The 15,439-nt window shown below is 36.7% G+C and overlaps 1 pseudogene; it reads left to right on the forward strand.

Moving 5' to 3' along the window:
* Nucleotides 1-4,126: 4,126 nt before the first annotated feature.
* On the forward strand, nt 4,127-5,983 carry LOC139080866 (tigger transposable element-derived protein 1-like; annotated as a pseudogene).
* The last annotated feature ends 9,456 nt before the right edge of the window (nt 5,984-15,439 follow it).

The raw sequence follows: 15,439 nt of genomic DNA on the forward strand, positions 1-15,439 counted from the left end.
AAGCAGTTAAGGTAAAAAAAAAAAATCCCAACACAGAAAACTCCAGGACCAGACAGTTTCACTGATGGATTCCACTAAGCATTTTAAAGAAGAAATGTTGATTCTCAAACTCTTCCAAAAAATCGAAGAGGAGAAAACACTCCCAAACTCAATTTATGAGGCCAGCATTACCCTAATACCAAGGCCAGATAAGGACAGTATAAGAAAAGAAACCTACAGAGCAATATCTCTGATAAATATAGATGCAAATATTCTCAACAAAATATTAGCAAAGCAAATTCAGCAGCACCTTAAAAAGATCATAGACCATGATCAAGCAGAATTTATCCCTGGGATGCCAGGATGGTTCAACATAAACAAATCAATCAATTTGACAGACCACATTAATAGAATGGAAGATAAAAATTATAAGATCATTTCAATAGATGCAGAAAAAGCATTTGACAAAATACAACATCTTTTCATGATAAGAATGCTCAGCTCAGCAAGTTGGGAATAGAAAGAACATAGCTCAACATAATAAAGACCAAATATGACAAGCCCACAGCTAACATCATACTCAATAGTGAAAGGATGAAAGCTTTTTCTCTAAGATTAGTAACAAGACAAGGCTCTCATTTCTCTTATTCAACATTGTACAGGACGCTCCATCTAGAGCAATCAGGCAAGATAAAGAAACAAAATGCACCTAAATTAGAAAGGAAGAAGTAAAATTGCTTTTTTTTTGCAAATGCTATGATGTTATATATAGCAAATCCTGAGGACTCAACCAAAAACCTGTTAGAGTTAATCAAGGAATTCAGTAAAGTTGCAGGATACAAAATCAACATACAGAAATCATTTTATTCTATACCTTAATAACAAAATATCTGAAAAAGAAATCAAGAAAACAATCTCATTCACAGTAGCGCCAATAACAATAAATACTTTGGAATAAATTTAACCAAGAAGGTGAAAGATTTTTATATTGAAAACTGCAAGACTTTGATGAGAGTAATTGAAGAAGACACAAACAAATGTAGAGAAATCCTGGGTTCATGGATCAGAAGAATTAACATTGTTAAAATCTCTATACTATCCAAAGCCAATATAGATTCAAGGCAAACCCTATAAAAAATCCAATGGCATTTTTCATGAAAATAGAAAAAATCCAAAATTTTGTATAGAATGACAAAGGACCTCGCATAGCCAAAGCAATCCTGAAAAAACAAAACAACAAACTTGAGGCATCATACTTCCTGATTACAAACTATACTAGAAAGCTGTGGGAATTAAAATGGTATGGTCCTGGCATAAAAATTGATTCTTAGACTAATGGAACAGAATCAAGAGCCAAAAAATAAACCACTGCATATATGGTCAACTAATATGTGACAAGAGAGCCAAGAATACCCAAGGTGGAAGAGATAGTCTTTTTAATAACTGGTACTGCGAAAACTGGATAACTACATGCAGAAGAATGAAAGTGGACCTATATCTTACACCACTTACAAAAATTAACTTGAAATGGATTAAAGACTTAAACATAAGACTTGTGGCCACAAAACTTTTAGAAGAAAGCATAGGAAAAGCTCCTTGACATTGGTCTTGTCGATGATTCCTTAGATGTGACACCAAAAACACAAGCAACAAAAGCAAAACTCAATAACTGGGACTACATCAAGCTAAAAATGTTCCATACAGCAAAAGAAACAATCAACAAAATGGAAAAGCAACCTACAGAATGGGAGAAAATGTTTGCAAATCATATTTCTGATAAGGTGTTAATATCTAAAATATCTAAAGAACTCATATAAAACAATAACAAAGAAAACAAACAATTCCATTAAAAAATGGGCAGAGGAACTCAGTAGACATTTTTCCAAAAACATACAAATGACCAAAAGGTACATGAAAAGGTGCTCAGCATCACTAATCAGGGAAATGCAAATCAAGACTATGGTGCAATATCACTTCACATCTGTTACAATGGCTATCATCAAAAAAATAAGAGAAAACAAGTGTTGGCGAGGATGTGGAGAAAAGGAAACTCTTGTGCATTGTTGGTGGCAATGTAAATTGGTGCAGCCACTACGGAAAACAATATGAAGGTTTCTCCAAAAATTAAACATAGAACTAGCATAAAATCCAGCAATCCTACTTTTGGTTATATATCTGAAGAAATAAAAACAGGATATTGAAGAGATATCTGCACTCCCATGTTCACTGCAGCATTATTTACAATAGCTAAGATATGGAAACAACTTACGTGTCCATTGATGGATGGATGGATAAAGAAAATGTGGATATATAGACAATGAAATATTATTTAGCCAGGAAATCCTGCCATTTGTGACCACATGGATGGAACTTGAGCACATTATGCTAATTGAAATGTCACACAGAAAAAGACACTGTATGATATCACTTACATGTGGAATCTAAAAAAGCTGAACTCATAGAACTCAGAGTAAAATGGTGGTTAACAGGGGCTGGGAGGTAGGGGAAATGGGAGATGTTGGTCAAAGGGTACACACTTCCAGTTAGAAGATGAATAAGTTCTGGAATCTCATACAGAGCATTGTACACATAGTTAGCAATACTGATTATATACTTGAAAGTTGATAAGAGAGTAAATCTTAAATGTTCTCACCACCAGCAAAGAAGTGGAATTATCTGCCGTCATGAAAGTTTTACCTAGCTCTGCAGTGGTAATCATATTGCAATCCATAAGTGTATCAAAACAGCACATTGTGCACCTTAAACTTACCTGATGTTAAATGTAAATTATATTTCAATGAACCTGGAAAAAATAGTTTTTATGAGTCTATAAAAAACCTCATTAGAGGGGCTGGCCCCGTGGCCGAGTGGTTAAGTTCGCGCGCTCCGCTGCAGGCAGCCCAGTGTTTCGTTAGTTCGAATCCTGGGCGCGGACATGGCACTGCTCATCAGACCACGCTGAGGCAGCGTCCCACATGCCACAACTAGAAGAACCCACAACGAAGAATACACAACTATGTACTGGGGGGCTTGTGGAGAGAAAAAGGAAAAAATAAAATCTTTAAAAAAAAAAAAAAAACCTCATTAGAAAAACGAGAACTCATTAGAAAAATTAGTAGTGGACAAAGGATAAAAAATTCTCACAGAAAAAGAAACATACATGACTTAAATATATCAAAAGGAATACATCCTCACTTAAAATAAACTATAATCACATTAAAACTAAAATGGATAACTAGTTATTTACTTACGACATTGCCAGAGGCAAAAAGAAAAAAATTTTTTAATGATACACTATTTACAAAGATGGGGGAAATAGAAATTTTTGGTGAAAGTAATTTGTGCATCCTCTTTTGAAGGCATGATGACTTTGGCTATCAAAATCTATCTATCTATCTATCTATATGTATGAATTATTTGCTCCACTGATTCTATTTCCAGAATTTTACTATTTCTATTGACATTTTTCTGATGTTCGGTCTTCTTATTGAAGGGCACAGTGTGTCTTTCCATTAACTTATTTCATGTCTTCTATATTTCATTATAATGTTATAGTTTTTTCATAGACACCTTGTGATTTCATTGTTATATTTATTTCCAAATATTTTCTGGTTCTGCTACTTTTCCCAATGGAATTTCTCCCCATTTCCTTTTTTGGTGCTTATTGCTTGAAATGAAAGAAAACCTCCATTGATGGCATGAATTGAGATGGAGTATCAGTACTCTCTGTGCCCTAGAATGACTGTTTCTCCCCTAACCTCCAAATCTGTTTCTTCAAGAACCAAGGTGGAACAGTAGTCTTTCTCATTTTCTAGAATTTACCAGGTACAGGTATACCTCATTTTATTGTGTTTTGCTTTATTGCACTATACAGATATTGAGTTTTTTTACAAATTTAAGATTTGTGGCAATCCTGCATTGAGCAAGTATAACAGCACCATTTTTCTAACAGCATTTGCTCACTTTGTATCTCTGTGTGACACTTTGATAATTCTCATAACGTTTCAAACTTTTTCATTATTATTACATTTGTTATGATGATCTGTGATCAGTGATCTTCGATGTTACTATTGTAATTTTTGAGAGGAACCATGAACTGTGCCCATATAATAAGGCAAACTAATTGATAAATGTTGTGTGTGTTCTGATGGCCCCACCAACCAGCTGTTCCCCTGTCTTTCTCCCATTCCTTGGGCCTCCGCATTCACTGAGCCACAACAATATTGAAATTAGGCCAATTAAGAATCCTACAGTGCTCTCTAAGTGTTCAAGTCAAAGGGAGAGTCACGTCTCTTACTTTAAATAAAAAGCTAGAAATGACTGAGCTTAGTGAGGAAGGTATGTCAAAAGCCGAGATAGGCCAAAAGCTAGGCCTTTTGCACCAAATAGTTACCCAAGTTGTGAATGCAAAAGAAAAGTTCTTAAAGGAAATTAAAAGTGCTACTTCAGTGAACACATGAAGGGTAAGAAAGCAAAACAGCCCCGTTGCTTATTTGGTGGGAGTTTTAGTGGTCTGGATAGAAGATCAAACTGGCCACAACATTCCCTTAAGCCAGAGCCTAATCCAGAGCAAGGCCCTAAGTCTCTTCAATCCTATGAAGTCTGAGAGCAGTGAGGAAGATGCAGATGAAAAGTTTGAAGCTAGCAGAGGTTGGTTCATGAGGTTTAAGGAAAGAAGCCATCTCTATAACATAGAAGTGCAAGGGGAAGCAGTAAGTGCTGATGTAGAAGCTGCACCAAGTTATCCAAAAAATCTAACTAAGATAATCAAGGAAGATGGCTACACTAAACAACAGACTTTCACTGTAGATGAAACAGTCTTCTATTGGAAGAAGACACCATCTAGGGCTTTCATAGCTAGAGAGGAGAAGTTAACACCTAGCTTCAAAGCTTCAAAGTACAGGCTGACCCTCTCAATAGGGACTAATGCAGCTGGTGACTTTAATTTGAAGCCAATGCTCACTTACCATTCTGAAAATCCTGGTATCCTTAAAAATTATGCTAAATCTACTCTGCCTGTGCTCTCTCAATGGTACAACAAAGCCTGGATGACAGAATATCATTTTACAACATGGTGGCACTGAATATTTTAAGGCTACTGTTGAAATCTGCTGTGCAGAAAAAAAGATTTCTTTCAAAATATTACTGCTCATTTACAATGTGAGTGGTCACCCAAGAGCTCTGATGGAGATGTGCAACAAGATTAATGTTATTTTCATGTCTGTTAATGCAACATCTATTCTGCAGCCTAAGGAGTAATTTCAACTCTCAAGTCTTATTGTTAAAGAAGTATATTTCACAAGGCTATGGCTGCCATAAATAGTGATTCCTCTGATGGATCTGGGAAACGTAAATTGAAAACATTCTGGAAAGGATTCACCATTCTAGACGCCATTAAGAACATTTTTGATTCATGGGAAGAAGTCAAAATAGCAACATCAACAGGAGTTTGGAAGAAGTTGACTCCAACCCTCATGGATCACTTCGAGGGGTTCAAGACCTCAGGGGAGGAAGTAACTGTGGATGTGGTGGAAATAGTAGGAGAACTAGAGTTGGAAGTGGAGCCCAAAGATGTGACTGAATTGCTGCCTTCACATGATAAAACTTTAATAAGTGAGAAGTGGCTTCTTATGCATGAGCAAAGAAAGTGGTTTCTTGGGATGGAATCTACTCCTGGTGAAGATGCTGTGAAGATTGTTGAAATGACAACAAAGGATTTAGAATATTACATAAACTTAGTTGATAAGGCAGTGGCAGGGTTTGAGAGAACTTAATCCAGTTTTGAAAGATGTTCTACTGTGAGTAAAATGCTATCAAACAGTATGGCATGCTACAGAGAAATTATTCATGAAAGAGTCAATCGATGTGGCAAACTTCATTGTTGTCTTATTTTAAGAAATTGTCACAGCCACCCCAGCCTTCAGCAACCACCACTCTGATAAGTCAGCAGCAATCAACATTAAGGCAACACCCTCTACCATCAAAAAAGATTGTGAAGTGCTGAAGGCTAAGATGATGGCTAGCATTTTTTTAACAATAAGATATTTTAAAAATTAATATGTACACTGCTTTTTAAGCATAATACTTAATACTTAAAGCATACTTAAGTAATACTTAAATAATACTGTTACACACTTAATAGACTATAGAGTAAACATAAATTTTTAAAATTGTTCCTGAGGAAGATTCACTCTTAGCTAACATCCATGCCAATCTTCCTCTACTTTTTAGCATGGAAGCCGCCAGCACAGCATAGTTGCTAATGGAGCAATGTAGGTCTCATGCCTGGGAACTGAACCCAGGCTGCTAAAGTGGAGTGTGCTGAACTTAACCACTAGGCCACTGGTGCTGGCCCTAAATACAACTTTTACATGCACTGGGAAATCAAAAGATTCGTGTGACTTGCTTTATTGTGATATTAACCAAACCCATAATATCTCTGAGGTATGCCTTTACTCTCAGAGATTGAGATATTCTGGATAAATGGACCCTTCCCAGGTCTACACTTCACCACAGAATATAGAGTAGGCTCCCAGGAATCCTATATTTCCTTGGCAAGACTCCCTTCTCTGTCTTCCTCCTCCCCTCCATTCACACCCATGCCACAACTACCTTTGTTGATATCATAAGGACTATTTCGCTTCAATGCACATTGTTCAGAATTGAGAAGATCTAGAAGACAAAAGATAAGCAAGGACAGGAGAAAATGTGAATAATAAACTCAATGGCTAGATTTAACAAATGTGTATAGAACCTTATATCACTTGAATAGAGAATCTAATATTTTTCATGTCTGTAGCATGGTTATAAAACCAATTGTGGACATGGCAAAAAATAATCTTAACACATCTTAAAAGGAAAAGTTTGATAGGCCACATTCTATAATCATAATTAAATAGGTAGAAAATCAGTTAAAAGTGACCAAAACAAACCTTTAATTCATTATTGCTAATTAAAAGAAACATGCTTCAAGTGAAAACATGGATCACAAAGGATATCAAAAGGAAATTTTGAAGTTTTAAATTAGAAACTAATATAAATTAGACTACTTCTTTTTTAAAAATTTGTATAATGTTTACAAAAATAATTTTTGTTTTTATTTTCATTTATTTATTTTTTATTGAGGTAACATTGGTTTATAACCTTGTGTAAATTTCAGGTGTACCTCATCATATTTCAATCTCTGTATACACTGCATCGTGTTCACTACCAACAGTCTAGTTAGCATCTGTCACTGTATACATGTGCCCCTTTATCCCTTTCGCCCTCCCCCCAGTCCCCTTTCCCCCTGGTAACCACCAATCTATTTTTTGTATCTATGTTTGTTTGCTTATCTTCCACATATGAGTGAAAACATATGGCATTTGTCTTTCTCTGTCTGACTTATTTCACTTAACATAATGCCCTCAAGGTCCATCCATGTTGTTGCAAATTGCATGACTGCATCTCTTTTTATAGCTGAGTAGTATTCCATTGTATGTATATACCACATCTTCTTTATCCATTCATCCATTGATTGGCACTTAGGTTGTTACCAAGTCTTGGTTATTGTGAATAATGTTGCAATGAACATAGGAGTAGACATATTTTATTCAAATTAGTGTTTTCACGTTCTTTGGATAAATACCCAGGAGTGGAAGAGTTGGATCATATGGTAGTTCTATTCTTAATTTTTTGAGGAATTTCTGTACTGTTTTCCATAACGGCTACACCAATTTACATTCCTGCCAGCAGTATATGAGGGTTCTCTTTTCTCCACATCCTCTCCAAAACGTATTTCTTGTCTTTTTAAATAATAGCCATGCTGAAGCGCATGAGGTAATATCTCATTGTAGTTTTCATTTGCATTTTCCTAATAATTAGTGATGTTGAACATCTTTCCAAGTGCCTGCTGGCCATCTATATGTCTTCTTTGGAAAAATATCTGTTCAAATCCTCTGCCTATTGGTTTTTGTTATTGTGTTGTATGAGTTCTTTATATATTTTGGATATTAACCCTTTATTGAATATATAACTTGCAAATATCTTTTCCCAATTGGTAGATTGTCTTTTCATTTTGTTGATGGTTTTCTTTGCTTTGCAGAAACTTTGCAGTTTGATGTAGTCTTACCTATTTATTTTTTCTTTTGTTTACCTTGCCTGAGGAAACATTGAAAAACATACTGCTAAGACCAAAGTCAGAGAGAGTACTGCCTGTGTTTTCTTCTAGGAGTTTAATGGTTCCAGGTCTTACATTCAAGTCCTTAATCCATTTTGAGTTAATTTTTGTGTATGGTGTAAGATAATGGTCTACTTTCATTCTTTTCATGTGGCTGTCCAGTTTTCCAAACACCATTTACTGAAGAGACTTGCTACATTTTATGTTCCTGGCTCCTTTGTCAAATATTAGCTGACCCTAAGTGTGTGGGTTTATTTCTGGGCTCTAAATTCTGTTCCATTAATCTGTGTGCCTGTTTTTGTCCCAGTACCATGCTGTTTTGATTACTACAGTTTTGTAGTATATTTTGAAATCAGGGAGTGTGATACCTTGAGCTTTGTTCTTTTTCTCAGGATTGCTGTGGCTATTTGGGGTCTTTTGTTGTTCCATATAAATTTTATGATTCTTTGTTCTATTTCTGTGAAAAATGTCATTGGGATTCTGATAGGGATTGCACTGAATCTGGAGATTGCTTTAGGTAATATGGACAGTATAACTATGTTAATTCTTTAAGTCCATGAGCATATAATATCTTTCCTTTTCTTTGTATCTTCTTTGATTTCTTTCAAAAATTTATTGTAATTTTCAATGTGTAGTTCTTTCACCTCCTTGGTTTAATTTATTCCTAGACATTTTATTCTTTTTGTTGCAATTTCAATGGGATTGTATTCTTGATTTCTCTTTCTGCTGGCTAGTTGTTAGTGTATAGAAATGCAACTGATTTTTGTGTCTGGATTTTGTACATTGTAACTTTACTGTATTTGTTAATTATTTCTAATAGTTTTTGGTGGATTCTTTAGGGTTTCTATATATAAAATCATGTCATCCACAAATAGTGAGAGTTTTACTTTTCCTTTCCAATTTTGATGTGTTTTATTTCTTTTTCTTGCCTAATTGCTCTGGCTAGGACTTTCAATACTAAGCTGAATATGATTGGGAAGAGGGGCTTGCCCAGTGGCATAGTCATTAAACCTGCACACTCCACTTCAGCAGCTCAGAGTTGGCGGGCTTGGACCCAGGGTGTGGACCCACACACCCCTCATCAAGCCATGGCCGTATCCCACATATTAAATAAGGAAGACTGGTACAGATGTTAGCTCAGGGGCAATCTTCCTCAAGCAAAAAGAGGAAGATTGGCAACAGATGTTAGCTGACGGTCAATCTTCCTCACCAAAGAAATAAAAAGACGAAGAGTGGGGAGAGTTGGCATCCTTGTCTTGCTCCTGTTCTTAGAGGGATAAATGTCAGTTTTTTACCATTGAGTATGATGTTAACTGTGGATTTTTCATATGTGGCCTTTATTATGGTGGTATTTTCCTTCTATACACATTTTATTGAGAGTTTTTATCATAAGTGGATGGTGAATCTTGTCAAATGCTTTCTCTGCTTCTATTGAGATGATCATGTGATTTTTGTTCTTCATTTTGTAAATGTGGTTTATCACATTGATTGATTTGCACATCTTAAACCATACTTGCATCTCAGTTATAAATGCCACTTGGTCATGGGGTATAATTCTTCTATTGAATTGTTGTATTCATTTTGCTAATATTTTGATGAGAATTTTGCATCTGTGTTCATCGGCAGTATTGGCCTGTAGTTTTCCTTTTCTGTTGTCCTCTCTGCTTTTGGTCTCAGGGTAATGTTGGCTTTGTAAAATGGGTTAGGATGCTTCCTCTTCAGGTTTTTGGAAGAGTTTGAGTTTGAGAAGGATAGGTATCAAATCCTCTGAATGTTTGGTAGAATTCATCAGAGAAGCCATCTGGTCCTGAACATTTGTTTACTGGGATGTTTTTGAATACTGTTTCAATCCCTTTGCTAGTGGTTTATTCAGATTCTCTCTTTCTTCTTGAGTCAGTTTAGGGAGATTGTATGAGTCTAAGAATTCATCCATTTTTTCTAGATTATCTAATTTATTGGCATATAGTTTTTCATAGTGTTCTCTTATAATCTTTTGTATTTCTGTGGTATTCATTGTAATTTCTCCTCTTTCATTTCTGATTTTATTTATTCGAGCCTTCTCTCTTTTTTCTTAGTAAGTCTAGCTAAGGGTTTGTCAATTTTTTTTATGTTTTCTGCTGATACCATCTTATTTATTTTCATTTGCCTTTACAGGTTTATCCTTTTCCTCTTCTCCTTCTATGTTTTTTCTGTCACAAATTATCCCTCTGTCATGTCCAGGTTTGTTGGGTCTTCAAGTGCCCCTACCATGGGTGGGGTGGTCAGAGTTTTGGGCACTAGTGAAGCTGGGGGGGGGGAACCAGAGTCGTGGGCTCCACTGTCACTGTTATGGGGCTCTCCTTGGCCTCAGTTGCTGCTGCCATGTGTGCCACCAGCACTGTTGCTCCTGGGCTTTATGGGAGAGTTGGCACTGCCAATGCTGGGTGCCCTGGGTTTGTGAGTGTTACTGCCTCTGCCAGGTGGGCTGGGGTCTTCTTGAGTGCCACTGTCACCACCATGGGTTGATGAATACCTGGGTCACAGTTTGCCACTATGGTTCTTGGAGCCTCAGATATCAGGCACTGGCCTTGTTCCTAGAACCTCATGTTCTATTCACTGCCGCCACTGCTAGGGGCACTGTAGTCTTGGATGCAGCTCCTGCTGGTGGGAGGGCCTGGGTCGAATGCATTGTCACTAGTGGGTCATGAGTGCCCCATTGCTCTTGGAACCTCTCATCTCTGGTCCCTGTGTGATTCCTGGAATCTTAGTTTATAGGCATCACTGCCACTGTTGGAGGCACCAAGGTCTTGGATGTAACCCCTGCTGCTTAGAGGACTGGAGTGTGAGGCACCACCATTTGAAGAGGGCAAGAGGGCTGGGTCACAGGCACTGCCATAGTTCCTGGAGCTTCTACTTGCTAGTGCTACAGCGGTTCCTGGAGATTCTGAGAGTGTGGGCTGCCTCGGTTCCTAGGGCCCCTATTTGAGGGCATTACCACAGTTCCTGGAGGCTTTGGTCACAAGTGTGGCCACAATTCCTGGAGCCTCCCATCTCAGGATCTGCTGCCACTGTTCCCGGGTTCCACTGCCTCCATGAGGTCCAGTCCACCCAACTTCAGACGTATAGGTGTATGAATTTCTCAGGCATTCTGGGTGCTGTGCAAAGAATCCTTTGTTGATCTATGGATATTTTACTGGTTGTAACTTAGAGGAGAGAGACATCACACCATCATGATGCTGATGTCACTCCTCGAGATTACTTCTTACTGAAACTTATTGGATACATTAACAGCTTTTCCAAGAAAAAAGATCTATGCTTAGATGACTATTATTGAAGAAGAAAGATGAAAAATCAAGAACTGTCTGTTTTTCTTTTGTCTATACACATAGTTTATGACTTGGTTAGTACATACGCTGTGTTAGATTTTACCCCCAATAAAGCCATGTGAACCAAACAATATTTATGTGACATTCATGAATCCATAAAAAGGACTTTTGGATTTTTGTAAACTCCATGAAAATGAATGTAATCTTTATTTTTCCCAAAAGAACGTTTATTTTTCATAAGGTTTCAAAGGCATTCATAGTGTAGTATTTTCATAGACCTTATGCTGTTGCTTTTGAATTCTTCACAATGAACTTAAATTATTATCCTATCCATGACCGATGTTGGCCCAAAAATAGTGTGTAGAGATTCCCTTTGAATTATCTTACTGTATACCTAGATGCAATTAGAATCATCTCTGCTTTTCAGTGAAAAGGATAGTAGATTTAAAAGTAGGTTTTTCATTCAGTGGCTGAAGCCTGAAGAGAGTAGCAAAAATATGAACAAGATCAACTTTAACTTTAAATATTTTCTTTTCTGGTAGAATTTCTCATACACAAGCACATTTCAAAAGTGCCAACCTCATATGTCTGCCTTAATTTTCTTATTGGCATTCAATACCCTAAAATCCAGATCAATTGTTAAATGCTGCCCAACTCTCCTTCTGTACAAAGTAGACAGTGAGATGTACCATTCGATCTGATGCCAACTGGCAGTGTTTATTTTCCCCCATTGGCCTTTAAAGATCACTCCAGGGTAGAATCTTAATGGCATAGCAACGTACCTTCCACTGTTTTAAGTCTGTTATTCATTGCTGTTTATATACCAGGCTTGAATGTTTGCCTCTGCACTCAATTAATCATTGGGAATTCTCCATCAGGCCATTGAAGTGGGTGAAATGTATGGTGGCAACATAGTATGATTAGGCATATTGGGATACTACATACACATGTTTGGTTTTTCACATACTGATGTTTTCAGAACCAACGTGGGTTTAGTCAGATATATACTACATACATTTTGAGTTCCTTATGGACAGCATGGATTACGTGGTCACCTGATGCTCTATGTCTAGGCATTGAGTCTCTTCCAGTGCCTTGTAGCAAGACAAGAGTTGATTCTAAAAAGGAAAATAGTTGCACGCTACATAGGGTATTTTTTTTCCTAAAACTGGGTAATTGAGCTGTAACTTTCCTATTGAAACATGCCATATGCTTCATATAGCATTCTGATTTGCCACAGACTCCTTATTTCCACTGGATCTGTTGGGCCATAAACATTGGTTACTTACACTGCAATCTGGACCAGCTGGAAAGCTTTCTCTTGCTCTGTGCCCCACCCAAAGTGGCTGCCTTTAAAGTGGTATAGTGTAGTGGTTCAGAGTGCAGTAACAGACTTCCTGAATTTGAATACTAAATCTGTAACTTTCTAGATGTGTTAATTTGTGCAAGTTCCTTGTTCTCTTTATATCTCAATTCCTTTAACTTTTCTGTAACATGATTATGCCAAATATATATATCCTAAGTAAACACTATAGATCTGAGGAAATTACTATGGGGTGGTTTTGGGGTTACATTAAGCATAAGATGAGACTAATTCAGACCAGAGCTCTATGTATCACCTGACACCCTTCAGTAGAGTTTTGAATCTCAAAGAATTATCTATCATCTCAGAGCCAGTATCTAAAAATCCCCAAAAATGTTGGTATTTTTTCCATCTCTAGTGTCTGTTAACTGGTAAATATCTTCACGTTCCTACAGAGAAAGCTAGGATGAAAGTTCTCAGTAGGTAGTTGTAACGATATTAGAAGCATGTCTGACATCTTCATTCAAAAGGCTATGTGTCTATGAAGTCATTTTATTATTGGTTATGTGTGGGGGAATCAAGACTTTATTTAGGTAGCTTAACTTAGGCTTTTTTTTCCACCAGGCCTGGAGGTTTTCCCATTTATATAAATAAAAGAAGAATTTAGTGGGATGCCTGTGTACTAAGATTCCAGGGATATCATGAACAACTTACCACCACCAAGCATTTCTATGCATCAAATCATTCTGATTATCACACCAAACCCACTGCCTATCTGAGTAACCATGATCATTTTGTCTCTAGGTACTACTACTCAGCCTCTGCTACTCCACGATTCTCCAATAGCAATTGATCTAAGGAGCCTATTTCAATTGTATATTCTCCCAATAACCATCATAGCACTTTTCAAAGATGCAGATGTTTTTGTTAAAACGTTTTTTCTCAAGGTCTCCTCGAAGGCACGGCCTTAGAGATTTACATCTCTACAGGTAGAAAATAGGTGGTCAGATCACACAATAAAAATATTTTACTTTGTCTATATTCCAGTGTTTTTATAATCATTCATAAAAGGTAAAAAGTAAGAAAAGAAGTCAAAGTCACTGCTAGCATACTAAGGAAATTTGACATCTTGATATTATTTAGCATGAGCCATCTTTGAATCCAGGGTTCAGTCAAACATCAGAGCAAATGATTAGAATCACTTTCTGCCTTTACTTTTTGAGATAGCTCCATTGCTTTCATAAACTTTGATAAGGACACTGGTACTATTAACTTTAGCCTTATATAAAAATATGTTCTTTTTTGTCTGTGCTCCAGTCTATGAACATTCTCCAGATTTTGACCTATATGAATCAGAGTCCTGCAATTTTTTAATATACATTCTTATCCCAGATTTGATTTTATGAATTTGTCATTGAGCCATGATGATGTTTGACTCGAGGTATAAGTTTAGATAATGGGCAAAAGAAATGGTTTCTTTTGTAAAGTAATTGCCTCCAGTGAGAAAGTTAGAGACCTCAAACAAGAAGTCTAATCTCATCATACAGAGGAGATGAGATTTCTTACGCTGGCAAGAAAGCTTGATGAGGATTGGCAGTTAGGAGTACTCTACTTCTGAATATGTCCCCATGGCTTCATTCTAGGTCATGAAATCGTATTCTGGATTTTTCAGTATTGCAGTAAGAACAGACAATAGGAGACCTACCCTATTAAGAAAATTTTAAGTATACAGTACAGTATTGTTAACTATAGGCAGTATGCTGTACAACAGATCTTTAGAACTCATTTATCTTACATAACTAAAACTTTTACCCATTGAACAGCAACTCTTCATTTCTCCCTCTCCCCAACCATGATTCTATGTTATGCTTCTATGAGGTTGACTATTTTAGATACCTCACATAAATGGAACCATGCAGTATTTGTCCTTCCGTGACTGGCTTATTTTTCTTAGCATGATGTTCTCAAGGTTCATCCATTTTGACATATATGGCAGTATTTCCTTCTTTTTTATGCCTGAATAATATTCACTCTATGTATATAGCACACTTACTTTATCTATTCATCCAGAGATGGACATTTAGGTTGCTTCCACATCTTGCTTATTGGAAATAATGCTGCAATGGACATGGGGGTGCTTATATTTCTTACTGATGCTGATTTCAATTCTTTTGGATAAAGACTCAGAAGTGGGATTGGTAAATCTATTTTTAAATTTTTAAAGATTATATTTTATAGCAGTTTTAGGTTTATAATAAAATTGAGAGGAAGTTATAGAGATTTCTCATATACCACTTACCCCCACACACATGAATAGTCTCCCCCACTATCAGCATCACTCACCAGAATGATACGTTTTTTTACCAAGGCTGAACCTGTATTGACACATCATAGGCACCCCAAATCCATAGTTTAACTTTGTGTTCACTCTTGCAATTGTACATTGTATGGGTTTGGACAAATGTGTAAAAACATCTATCCATCGTTGTAATATCATACAGAATACTTTCATGACCCTAAAAACGCTCTGTGCTCTGCCTATTCATCTCTCCCTCCTCTCACACCCCGGCAACCACTGATATTTTTACTGTCTCCATAGTTTTGTCTTTTCCAAAATGTCGTATAGTTGGGATTATATGGTATGTAGGCTTCTCAGTTTGGCTTCTTTTACTTAATAATATGCATTTAAGGTTC

Source organism: Equus przewalskii, chromosome X (assembly GCF_037783145.1).
Source record: "Equus przewalskii isolate Varuska chromosome X, EquPr2, whole genome shotgun sequence".
In the NCBI taxonomy this organism is placed as follows: domain Eukaryota; kingdom Metazoa; phylum Chordata; class Mammalia; order Perissodactyla; family Equidae; genus Equus; species Equus przewalskii.